Source organism: Musca autumnalis, unplaced genomic scaffold, assembly GCF_047663935.1.
Source record: "Musca autumnalis isolate F117 unplaced genomic scaffold, ASM4766393v1 scaffold_2, whole genome shotgun sequence".
In the NCBI taxonomy this organism is placed as follows: domain Eukaryota; kingdom Metazoa; phylum Arthropoda; class Insecta; order Diptera; family Muscidae; genus Musca; species Musca autumnalis.
The window spans coordinates 159,474,491-159,487,992 of record NW_027411755.1 but is presented as its reverse complement, the minus strand read 5'-3'; the positions used below and the strand labels follow the sequence as shown (position 1 = coordinate 159,487,992).

Sequence of the window (13,502 nt, the reverse complement as noted above, 5' to 3'; positions counted from 1 at the left end):
TACCGAAAATCGGAAGGTACCATCCAATGGGGACTATATGAAGACATGGATTTATACGATTTTAACGAAGACAAAATACCAAATTTCAGCCATTTCGGTGGGGTGTTGGGACTAGAGATGGGCGCGTGCCTAAAAAATCAAGCACGAACATGCACGAACACGGACCAAAATTTTTATGCACTTTCACGCACAAACACGGCGTTTTTCGAGAAGGCACGAACACGCACACTCACGCACGAAATTAAAGAAAAGATATATGGATATAGTTGTACATTTATTTGTTCAAACATTCATATGTTCTAAAATATACATATTGCAAAATTACTTATAAACAAACATTTACATATTCTTATTTAAAAACGTTATTTTGTCCAAGTTAGAGCTCAAAAGTCTAGTTCGTCTTTCGTTGAGAATATTTCCAGATGTGGAAAAAAATCTCTCGCCCGTTGTTGAGCTGACGGGTATAGCCAAAATTTTCCTGGCTAATTGTTTTAAATATTTTAGGTTCGACTGTTTCCAAAAGCTTAAAACATCAGTCTGGCTAGATACGGCACTCCCTAAATATGTATCAATTTCTGCATCAACTGGAGACTTTTCAGTTTTTCGTCTTTTTGCCAAATTTTGATCCAAAAACTCTGAAAATCATTAGAACACTCTATGTTCTCACCTTGTATATCAAGTAACATTGCTTTTACATTAGCTATTACGTCATTTCTTTTATCTTCTAATAAGAAATTCATCTCCTTAAACGGCGGAAATAAAAAGGTCCCTATAAGATGTGCCATTGTTGGCACAAAGCGTTTAAGCAATGATTGTTTAGTTTTAGCTTTCAAATCTTTCATGAATTGAGAGTCAATGGTATCAATTGAGCAAACTTTCAATAGCTTTTCAGACCAAAGGGTAACAATATGCATAGTAGGGTATTTTTCCGAGCATAATTTTTCGGAACACTCTTTGACAATTTTGAGAAAAGCCAAAAGAGGTTCTCACAATGAAAACTTTAAGTCAGATATACGATTCAACTCATTCTTTTCTAGCAAAATACTCTTAATCTCATTCTGGACTTGGTATATGCTCTCAAGCATAATATTTGTTGAATTCCAACGTGTTCTTATATCTTGTTTTAATGTTTTCGACAATTCGTTGTTTAGCTACGAGTGTTTAAAATATTTTACAAGCTTTTTTGAGCAGTCAATCAGTTTTCCCAATTCGGAAAGAGGGTGTTTTGCAAAAACATCATCCATAGCTAAGTTCAAATTGACAAGCGTGACAAGCGCAAGATACACTTTTAATTCTTTTAAGAGCCGAAATAACGTTGGAACCATTGTCGGCTACAAATACAGAATTCCCCCACTTGTGTTCAATATCAAATTCTTTAAGAATGATAGTTATGTTAGCAAGAATGTTTTCTCCCGTTTTCTTCTCGTCCAAAAATTCTCTTACTCCTAAAAGTGCTACATTTAGTTCAAAATTATCATTATCATCACTTTCGTATTTTATTTGAGCAAACGCTTAAGAATTTAAAAATCAACTGAATCAAATATAAGCAGTAAGTAACTCCAGCTTTGGTTAGAAACGCAAATAGAACTAATGATTGATGTGTTATTCATGAAAAGGGAAATACAACAAGTAAAAAAGTATCAGTCGGCTTTGTCGACAGAGATATACCCTCAGCCTGTGTAAGGTACCCTAAAGAGAAGACCGATATGGACCATTTTCGAAGATAAACTACATTTGGATAAAATATTAGGAGATCCCCTTGGACCAAATCGGCATGCCCGTATTAGAGATAGAGTGCGTACCATTTTAGTGACATTTTTTAAACTTTTGTGGGGGAGGTACCCGAAGGAGTGGACCGATATGGCTCACCTTCGAACTTAAACCAAGTTGCCGAAGGCCAAACTTTGGACCGAATCGGCTGATCCGTTCGAAACTTACCGTCCGATCCAGATACTGATGAACTTTTGTGGGGGAGGTACCGGAGGGAGTGGACCGATATAGCCCATCTTCGAACTTAAGCTAAGTTTGGGCAAAATTTCAACCGAATCGTTTTATCCGTAGTTATCGTGCGCTCCATCCAGCCAGATAGACAGACAGACGGACGGACATTGCTCAATCGACTCCAAATTGTCTGAAACACATTTCGTCCAAACATACTTGGGGTCTAAAATCATTATTTCGATGAGCATAAATGTTGAGGGTATAAAAAGGGAGTAAATATAACAGTTTTTTGTTTTTGCACAATATATTCTTACTTCAATAAAGTAAAAGCAAAACCATATGATTTCTCTTTCCATTTGTCCCTGTTTAGCTATGAAAATACTCTCTTTCCTCTCCTTTACAAAACAAGCAAGAAATACAAAAACAAAGAAAATAAATTTGGGAAAACTACAGTTGGTGAATTTTTTGGTCGGTTTTATATTCTTGTTCGATTTTCTTGTTTTGTATGTGTTATGTTAACCTTGTTTAACATAATGGCCACCTTAGATTTCTTAAATGTAAACGTACTATGAGGATCGCATTGAGGGTGGCCACACCGACTATCGTTTGTTCCGCTTTGATCCTTTTCGTTTTCTTTTCTTCTGGGGTGGCAACGCCCGACCACAAACGTCAAACTGAATGCCGCCGAATACATATTCCATTTCATTTTTAACAATTACCGGCAGCGACAACATCTCAATTTTAATATTGAGATAAAAGTTTGCAACCAAGTAAAGCGGTGCATTATTGCGCAATAGTTTCATTGCTGAAAATCTGCATGTTAATTCCAATTGGGAATTAATTGTGAGGCCTTGCTGTTGATGATATTTTACAAAGGGTGAGTTAGTTTTGGCGGTGAAAATCGTTTGGAACAAAATCCAAAGAATTTTATTTGCGATTTTACAGATTTCTCTGGAACTTTCTGCAACTGTGTGGGGCTGTACCATAAAACACGCGGTATCTGTACCGTTACCTGACAAGTGCCTTCAAGCTGTTTCCCAATTGGAATATTCTTTTGGGTGTGCGAATTTCTGTACGGGCAAAAGGATGTGTGATTCTTATTAAGCAATTAAATGTGCGACGTTATTTAATTGCACACAATTTTAATGCAACAAGCTACAAATTTTTATTGGAAAATTTGCTGCGTCAGCTACTGTTACCACCGTGAGGAACCGCACCACCACCTAGCTAACAGGACACTTAACAAATTCCACCAGGGCAGCATCACCACACAGCCCCACCGTTCCATACTACCATCATCTATTAGTTCCGTCATTCACCCCATAACCACTTCAACTCCACCTGCGTATGTCACCATAACATCATCATATGCAAACCAACCCAGATCAGTTCCTTCATCACGGGTACAGTTTGGCAGTACAGATAGTTCGCAGTAAGCCTAAGTGAAACATAAGAGCAGCGCAGTAAGTAACCAGATCCGTGTTAGACCGAGGCGTGAACCAGTATATGCCGCGATCGAGGTCCGAAATGTCAAGACTTAATTAATCCGAGTGTAGTTAGTGTCGTTTTACGAGTACAGTACGGCTGCCTAGGTGAACACCCACGTGTGTTAGGTTCTCATATCTCTCAGTCACAGACCGAGGGGTATCGAGACCTAGTTTTTATCATTAAATCGACGGTCAGCCGATATTAAAAAATTAATTTTGCCCGTGAAATCAAAACTATTGCCGCATATTTTAATAAGTAATATAAGTGTTTGTTCATAAGAGTCAGATAGCTCACGTGCAACATTCCCTGCGGGTATCATTTGTTTCTACCCTTAAGTAATAACGGTACCTTAGTACATGTGGTAATTTGTGATGTTAAAGAGAGTCCGATTAAATACAAATATTTGAATGTTAAAAGTTGGCAAAGTATTTACTCCTTTGCATACGAAATTGTTTTTGGCCTAATCGACCGGTTATCAAAACTCTCGTTCGGATTAAAATTTTAGTGAATTATCGGGATTTTTGCACGTGTGTTCTCACGGTTAGTTATTGTGAATTATTAGTATCGGGATTATTATATTAATCTATATCATACTACAGATTATACATAATTTAAATTTTTATTCAAATTTTATTTTTTTTTCCCTAAATTTATTACCCGATACACAACCTTTAACTCCCAAAATTGTCACCCTATTCCCTCATCATCGTACTTACTACAAATCCAGACTATATTCTAGTTTGGACCAAATTGTAAATGTTTATCCCATTACACTTCAGCAACAATTTTTTGGTATTAAAACAAAATTGTTTCAGAGTGTAATATTTTATATTTCTGAAACTACAGTCAACCGATTGAGCTCGATAGGTGTGATAAAAGTAAAATTAGTGATTGAGTGCGAATTAGCACTACAGTATTTTGGGATATACATCCATTTTTTCCCCTTTTTTTTTTTTTGAAATTCAATTTCAAAGCCAAGTAATATAGTCGTATATATTTTGATTCACCCTACAAAGGGAATACATATAAATATTTTTGAATTTTAATTGCTTATTGAATTCTGAAGAATTATGATATATATGATTACAACATATGACTGAGTAGCTATAAGGTCGATGTACTATATCTAGTGCATTTAAATAAATGAATCAAATTGAAATGAAAAATAGTGTGAAATAATGAACATGAAGATGTTCGAATAGGTTTCACTTTAAGGTAGTGTAAATAAGAAGGAGGTTTAGCCAACTGGAATTAGTGGGAGTTCACATAGTGAATGTGAACTCATAAGGGGATTTTACAAAATCCAAAGGGAGGGCGATTGGGTACCTAGACTACACCCTTAGGTACCAACGACATTGGAAACAACAACAGCTATATATATCTACCTGAATATTATGATCATGGTTTCTTTGATGTGTGACACAATTTTTTTTGTTAGTGAATCAGTATGCCCCCTGAATGGAGCCGGAGCAAATTAAATAAGTCGTGCCTGCCTACCACCTGATTTCAAATACGACAACAATAAAGTGCATGCTCAGTTTCACGCATATAACATATGGTCTCTTGCACGACTTCTAAAGGGAGCATAAAAATTTAGCACGATCGTGACACATAGTGCGGGTCGTGTTTAGTCGTGTCGTGCAAAATCGTGTCGAACAAAAAAACACGATCACGCACGGCCAAAAATTTATTACGGCACGACACGCACAAACACGGCGATTTTCGGGAAGGCACGAACACGCACTACTCACGGCACGACACGCGCCCACCTCTAGTTGGGACAAAACCTTCAAAATACCGAAAATCGGGAGGTACCGTTCAATGGGGGCTATGTGAAGACGTGGACCTACAGCGACAAATTTCAGGTGGACACTTTTATACCTCCAAAGAAAACTAAATAACAAATGTCAACTATTTGAGTGGTATATTGAGGACACAAACTTCAAAATAGCGAAAATTGGGAGGTACATTTTTATGGTGGCTACATGAAGGCGTGGACCTATACGGACAAATTTAGGGGGGAAGTTGAGTACCCCCAACGAAGACTAAATATCCAATTTCAGCCATTTCGGTGGGTAATTGTGGCCACAACCTTCAAAACTCAGAGAATCGGTAGGTACCGTTCTGTGGGGGGCTATATGAAGACGTTGATCTATACCGACAAATTTCAGGTGGAAAGTAGTGTACCCTAAACGAAGACTAAATACCAAATTCCAGCCATTTCAGTAGTATATTGAGGTCACAACCTTCAAAATACCGGAAATCGAAAGGTACCGTTCTATGGGGACTATATGAAGACGTGGATCTATACCAACGAATTTAGAGGGGTAAGATTTATACCCCGCATGAAGTCTAAATGCCAAATTTAGGCAATTTCGGTGGAATATTGGGGCCACAAACTTCAAAATACCGAAAAATGGGAGGTACCGTTCTATGGGGGCTATATGAAGGCGTGGACCTATACCGTCAAATTTCTTATGGGAAGTTGTATACCCAAAATGAAAACTAAATAGCAAATTTCAACCATTTTGGTGAATTATTGAGGTTAAAACCTTCAAAATTCCGAAAATCGGGAGGTCCTGTTCTATGGGGGCTACCATGGTACAATAAAGTACAGGTAGGCCAGGTATGAAAATCGCTGAAAAATACAACCCTGTAGTCACGACTTATTGCATGGAGGAATAATAAAGGTAGATGTACTGATATAATAAAGGTATGTTTATGTTAAAAGTATTAAATAGAGTAAAAAATAAAAATCACTTTAGCTATGCTCCAGAATATTGTTGCTAGAAAAGTTTTTCGAAAATAACAAAAGTAGTACCCAAACGTATGACAGTGAAAACAAAAATGCAATGCTCTTATATTTTACTTAACATGTTTGGCTGATCTAACATTACTATTACTGACATCCAATTTGCAGATACGTTGATATTTAAGCTAGAATTTTTACAATATTTGAAGAAGATTATAACAAATTTCAATTAATATCAATATTTGACATATAGTTTTTAACTATTAAAAAGCCAATAATTTAATTTTGTCACGCGAATAAACATTGTTGTTGTTGTTCGTGTTTTCAATTTTAAGATGAATTGTTACATCAGAAGTTTTTTGTTGGAATAATTCACCGATGCATCTACCTTTATTATTGCATAATGTCAAAAACAGTAAAAATGTCAACCCTGCATTTGACATAAGAAAAAAAATTTAATCAGCTGTTAGCTGTGGCCTGCATATAAATTATTCTACCATAGGGGCTTCTTTTAAAACATGGAACTGAGCTAAACAAATTTTGTGAAATGTTTTGTAGCCCCAAAGAAGACTAAAGACCAATTCGCTCTTAAACCTAAAAAAATCAAAAATTGGGCGGTAGCTTTATATCAGGTGCGAGCTTCTTTGCTTAGATCGTATAGTGAGGGCGCCCACTGAGTTGTTTTTGCATTTGCTTCTCTCTCTCACGTACGGTGTAAATAAATGAAAGCAAACAAAAACATAATGTGGTTGTTGCTTTTTTTCACTCATACGTTCATACATGTCTTCGCTTTGGTTCCCTGTAGGGACTGTGGCCGATTTAAAGCTCACATAAAGCTAGCTTTTTTTTAAACATAAGTGGCATTTTATCGATTATTTTTCCTTATGCCAACTGACTAATTTTACAAGGCGATGAGCGCCTGAGTGGTCAGTATTGTCCAACGCCAGATAACTTTTCGACTGATAATAAACTAACTTTTTTTTGCCTATTTTTAGTCAGTTTAAAACATAATGTGAAAAAAACAATTTTTGTTTCTGTGTGTTTTTTATTTTTGACTTTTCATATTCTCTCTCTCCCTCTCTTTGTCTCTCTCTCTTTTTTGTTAGAGAGAAGAAGAGGCAAATTTGTATATTTCCTTTGTGTTCCTTTTTAATTCCAGAATAATATGAGTAATATGTACGAATATCTTCAGTCCATCAACACTGTATTCTATAACAGGATGCTGCATTTATACGAAGAATATTAAGAAAAAGCAAGTGCGAATTATTTATACATTTGTGCCTTATTTTTTCGACAAACACAAATACTTTGCAGAAGGTACATGTTTCTGTTTTCAGAGTGGTTAATCTCTAGATAACTTTTCGACTAACTTTATATTGGTCGAAAAGTTATCTAGACATGGACAATTGCCGAAAAATTTTTCTGTTCAAAGTGGTTCATCTCTAGATAACTTTTCAGCAAGTTTTTAGTCAGTTTAAAAATTATCGATCTATTATCAATCATTTTATCAACTGGTTAATAAAAGTCCGACTGGGTTGTATTTCTGTGGTCGTCGCTGCTTTATATGGAGGCTATACCAAAAACATGGACCAATATATGCCATTTTCGAACTTGATCTATGTTCAGATCAAAGATACATTTGCACAAAATTGCAGCCTCTATCTAAATTCATTCGAAAGATAGTTTGATTACAACAGACGGACTCAAGGACGGAAATGGCAAAATCGATTCAGAATTTGTGGAATATATATGATCAATAATATATGTATGTATGTCTATACATTATGTGTCGCAAATGATTATTTCGATTAGTAACAAACGGAATGACAAACTTAATATAACCTCCAGATTAAGGTGGAGGTTATAAAAAGAGTAAGAAGGTAGGTATTTAGGGGAAAACTGAATTCATATTGTAACACACATTCCAAGCGGTTTCTGATGTGATATAGAAGTTGTCTCAATATTAAATTGTGTTGTGTGTGTGCTTATATGCAATATATATAAGTCAATTTATTGACTAAGAACTTCATGTTAAAATATTCTAAGTTATTACTTATCCCCCAAAGATGTCAACAAACATTGACGAAACGTAGAGATAAATGAAATAAAAAGGAATTTTTATTTGCCAACGCTTATATTTACTAAGTTTAAACAACAACATAACAAGTGAAAACAGCGTCAAATTACGGTCGTTTCAATCCAAAATGTAGCCAAAATCCTCAATATACCGAAAATCGGGGGATACCTTTGTTCACAATTTTTAATGAAGAAGTTTTATGACCACTGGGAATTAAAATTACAGGTAGATCTGTCAAAAAATATAGCTACAATTTTTAAGATGTTTAAGATAAAGTTCTAAAACAGCAAAACCATGATTAACAAATGTTTTTTAATTTTTTTTTCTTTTTGGTAAAATAACCAATGCAACACACTGGAATAAAGGAAAAATTGTATTGACAAAAATTGATTTTCAATATTAAATCGCGAAAAATGCACCCAAGCCTACTGTGCAATTTTTATTCTATGTTTTATTAAATAGCTGATAAAAATACAAAAAAACATTTGTTTCTATTTGGACCAATATTGAAGAAGTTATGAGTATTTCTTAACATATAGTTTTTACAGAATTCGACTTTTTCAAGGGGCAATATCTCTGGAACCATTAGTCAAAAAAATCTGAAAATATACTAAAATGTTTTGCTGATGAGCAGCATAAACAAAGCAAAAAATAAAGGAAATCAAAAACCACTTTTTGCAAAGTGTCCAAAGTGCCCAAATACAGTATAGTCTCGATAATCCGGACACCACATGTTTCGGCGATGTCCGGATTATCGAATTGTCCGGATTACCGAGTAGTAATAAAAACATATAATTTTGAAAGTTTAAATCATTAATAAGGGGCGTTTACTATATAATAACCTGACATCTAAGGTAAACGGATTCATATTAAGCAAATATCACGGCTTGCGACCATTTTAAGACCGAGAACAGCTTTCCTGGCTACCAAATTTACTTCTTATATTCCTCCATCGTAAGGTGACATTTGCTAAGCATTTTTGTCACCTAAAACTTCCTTACAACTGGTGTATATTAATTCAATGTTATTTTAAGGATATAAACTTTGTAGTCCATGTACATATAATGATTTCCCTTTTCCATGGCACACGAGCCTCTATGACTCGCGATAGAACTACAGAATTCATATGCACTCATCTCATTATGGTGAATATTTAGCGATTTCGATGAACATCACCGAACCAAAAAGAGATGTTTTTTATACAAATGTTTTAGCTTACGAATAAGACAAAATGGAATACAAATCTTTTGGTTGCATAATTACGAGAATGCAATACAACAATCCTTAGTCGTCAGTGATTTTGAATGTCAAATAAAGAAAATAAAAGGGGTCATACGTTTTTTTAGTTTATTGAATCTATGGTATCTACTCGTTTCCTCGTTTAGTTATAAATCCCAATAAAAATTTATCTATTAAACCCGACGCTTTAAATGATTTAAACATTTCTAGATAAAATGTCCTTGGAATACATTACATGGCCCAAGGGACTTTCTCACTAACCGGAGGGCGAATGAACTAATTCCTTCAGAGGAAAAGAACACACAACATTGATCTTTCTGGGAACTAGGCTACCCAACATTAGGTTTTAAATACTGTTGCTTATCATAGCCAGGCATCAATAGTTGAGTGATGAGAAAATCAGTTGACAGATTCAGATAGTTAATTCCATATTGGTTATATAACAGAATCAACACTGGTTAGCCAGAAAACCGAGATTTGAACCGAAAACTTTGATAAGCTTAATTTTTCTCATTTATACACCTATTGCTATTGCTTAGAACGAAAACGTCAATGAAATAAATAAGAATCTAATACTCAAAATAGGAAAAAATATTGGTGTCCGGATTATCGAGGTAAGAAAAATGTGTGATGTCCGGATTACAGAGTCTACAATGTAAAAAATTCTAGTGTCCGGATTACAGCGTTGTCCGGATTAACGAGTGTCCGGATTATCGAGACTATACTGTATTCGTGATCAACATAAAATTCTAAGTCGTTATAACCATGTCCGTCCGTCTGTTGAAATCAAGATACAGCTTGCAATTTTTAAGATAGAGCTTTGCAATTTGGTACAGAAGTTTCTATTACTCCTAGGATGTTTGATATTGCAAATGGGCTCGAACCACGTTTTGATGTAGCCCCCATAGAACGGTACCACCCGATTTTCGATATTTTGAAGGTTTTAGCCTTATTATCACTCCAAAATAGCTGAAATTTGGTACTTAGTCCTCTTTGGGGGTATACTTGCCCCCAGAAATTTGTTGATATAGGTCCACTCCTTCATATAGCCCCCATAGAACGGTACCTCCCGATTTTCAGTGTTTTGAAGGTTGTGGTCATAATAATCCACCGAAATGACTGGAAGTTAATATTTAGTCTCCATTTGGGGTATAAAACTTTCCATATGAAATTTGTTGATATAAGTCCATGCCTTCATAATATGAAGTTCATATAGATCCCATAGATGGTATTTCCCGATTTTCGGTATTTTGAAGGTTGTGGCCACAATAGTCCACAGAAATGGGTGAAATTTGGTATTTCATATTCTTTTGGGATACAAAACTTTTCATACCCCCATAGGACGGTATCTCCCGATTTCCGGTATTGTAAAGGTTTTAGCATCATTATTACACCGAAATGGCTAAAATTTGGTACTTAGTCTTCGTTGGGGGTATACAACTTTCCTCCAGAAATTTGTCAGAACATCTCCACATTTTCATATAGCCCTCCTAGGCCGGTACCTTCCGATTTCCGGTATTTACCACACCGAAATGGCTGACATAGATGGTACCGGCAGATTTTCAGTATTTGTAAGGTTTTAGACTCATTACCACATTGAAATGGCTGATATTTGGTCTTGTTTGGGGCTATAAAACTTTTCTCTAGAAATTTGTCAGAACTGGTCCACTTTTTCATGTAGCCCCTATAGAACGGTACCTCCAGATTTTCGGTATTTTAAAGGTTTTGGCCACATTATCCTACCGACATGGCTGCAAATGTCTACTTAGTCCTCATTTGGGCTACATAACTTTTTCTCGAAAATTTGTCAGTACAAGATCCATGTTTTGATATAGCCCCCATAGAACCGTACCGCCCGATTTTCGGTATTTTCTAGGTTTTGGCCTCATTACCACACTGAATTTTCTACATTTTCGTAATTAATCTACAAAATTTTCTGGCAGAAAATTTTCGGTATAGGGTCCACGTTTTAATATAGCCACCATAGAACTGCACCGCCCGATTTTCGGAATTTTCTAGGTTTTATCCGCATTATCCTCCAGAAATGTGTAAAATTTATTAGCAAACAAAAATGGATGAAATTTGGTATTTAGTCTTCGATGGAGGTATAAAATATTCCAAAAAAGAATTATTGGTAGAGATCCACGTTTTTCAGTATTTTGGAGGTTGTGGCCTCAATATCGCATCGAAATTTGTAATTTACTTTTCGTTGGGGGTATAAAATGTTCCACCAGAAATTTATCGGTATAGATCCACGTCTTCATATAGCCCTCATAGAACTGTACCCCCGACTTTCGGTATTTTGAATGTTTTAGCAACATTTTCAACCCAAATGACTGAATTGTTGCCTAACTTTATGACTTTCGAGGGTTTCTTTGTCAATTTTCGAACCGAGATGGCTGTAATTTGGTTTGTGTGTTGTCAGAGGTTACAAAAGCTTAATTCCATATAAGCCTTAACGTGAAGGAAGAGCTTAATACTTTCATTAACGATTACTTCAATACAATTCGTGGTGGAGGGTATAAAAAAGTTCGGCCCGACCGTCTTCCCTACTTGTTAGTTGGATATTTTGTTTTAAATTATCAATCATTAAAAAAGGTGTTACACTTTACAGTGGATAACAGCTGATTTATGTTTGAGTAATTTTTTGTGCATGTGTGCGGCATGATGCACTCACGTTACGATAAACAAAAGACACAGCAGTCAGTCTATCGGTATGTCTACGCAACAAACGTGTAATTTGGGGCATTAAAAGCCAACAAACCAAAACCAAAGTGTGGAGACACAGTCTGGACCTCCCCACCATCCCCTAGTCCCGCTCCCATACTCCAGCAATTTTCAAATAAAAGCTAATAAATATTTTTTTTAACATTTTAACAACAATCATTTATGCCCGAAAGATTACACATGGAGGAAAATTAGATTTGATTAGTGGGTACTCAGAAATGTATTGTGCTAAGTACACTGCTGCCGGTGGCAGGCAATGCTGTTTGCTACTCTTGATACTGGAGTAGTTTGTTGAGGTTGATTGGATGGGCGGATGGATGTATTATGAGTTCGTCGAGGGGTATTTTGATTTTGTGGCGTTTTTTGAACTTTTTCAACTTCTATGTGTCACGTCGACGACGACGACAATGAATGCATGCATGCAGGTCTGCTTGAAACTTTTGTTGAGGCTTTCTTTATTCTTTACATTATTTTTGTTTTGTTGAGTTAGGGTCATTGCAGTTTGTGCATTCACAAAAGCACGCGATCAATAAAAAATTACACAAATTTTATACTATCGTTTGACTTTGTTTTCTTTTTCCACTTTTATTTTGTTTTTCTTTACTTTGTTTCAAAAGATTGTCGATGGACAATAGCTTTCTTCACTGCACTGCAAGTAAACCCAGTGGTTGTTGTAGACACTTTTTTATAAATTTGTTTAAATAAAACTTAAAATCACACAAATCACTCCAGAAAAGACGAAAACGACGACGAGACCCAGAGACAAAACGGCAGTCAGTTAATGCTTGTTTTACACTACTAACCAATAACAACAAACAACCGGAAAACTGCAAGTCGGCAAAGACAGATGATTATTTTCGATTTGAAAACTAAAGAGTCGAAAGAGATACGGCGTTTTCGACTGTTCGAACAGATCTTAACCGATCAACGCTTGGAAAACAACTGATGGATTTTAATTCGAACAAACAATGTCTGAAATGTTTTTCTTTCGTCTGTCTCACTTGTTGCTGCTGATATACACTATCGGCAAAGCGACAGACACACATACACAATGCGATGAGTTTACAGTGGCTCACAGTGTGATTAAAAATATTGAAAAGTTATACAAGTAATGGACTGATATTGTATACACTCTTCACGAAAAAGGAAGTTCAAAATATTTGTATACCTTCCACTATAATATGGAGGATAACCTACCGTTTGTAACATATCGAAATATTCGTAGTAGACCCTAACTATATACATATTCTTGACCAGCATAAAACGCTAGGTCGATAT

General features: G+C 35.7%; 1 protein-coding gene across 1 annotated transcript in view; it reads right to left on the bottom strand.

Annotated features, from left to right (window-relative positions):
- Positions 1–13,181, bottom strand: part of mdy (diacylglycerol O-acyltransferase) — an 85,899-nt gene extending 72,718 nt beyond the window's left edge. The window contains exon 1 of the mRNA XM_073969672.1: positions 13,028–13,181. The gene's annotated coding sequence lies outside the window, so the exon portion shown is untranslated. The remainder of the gene's footprint in view (positions 1–13,027) is intronic.
- Positions 13,182–13,502: the final 321 nt, after the last annotated feature.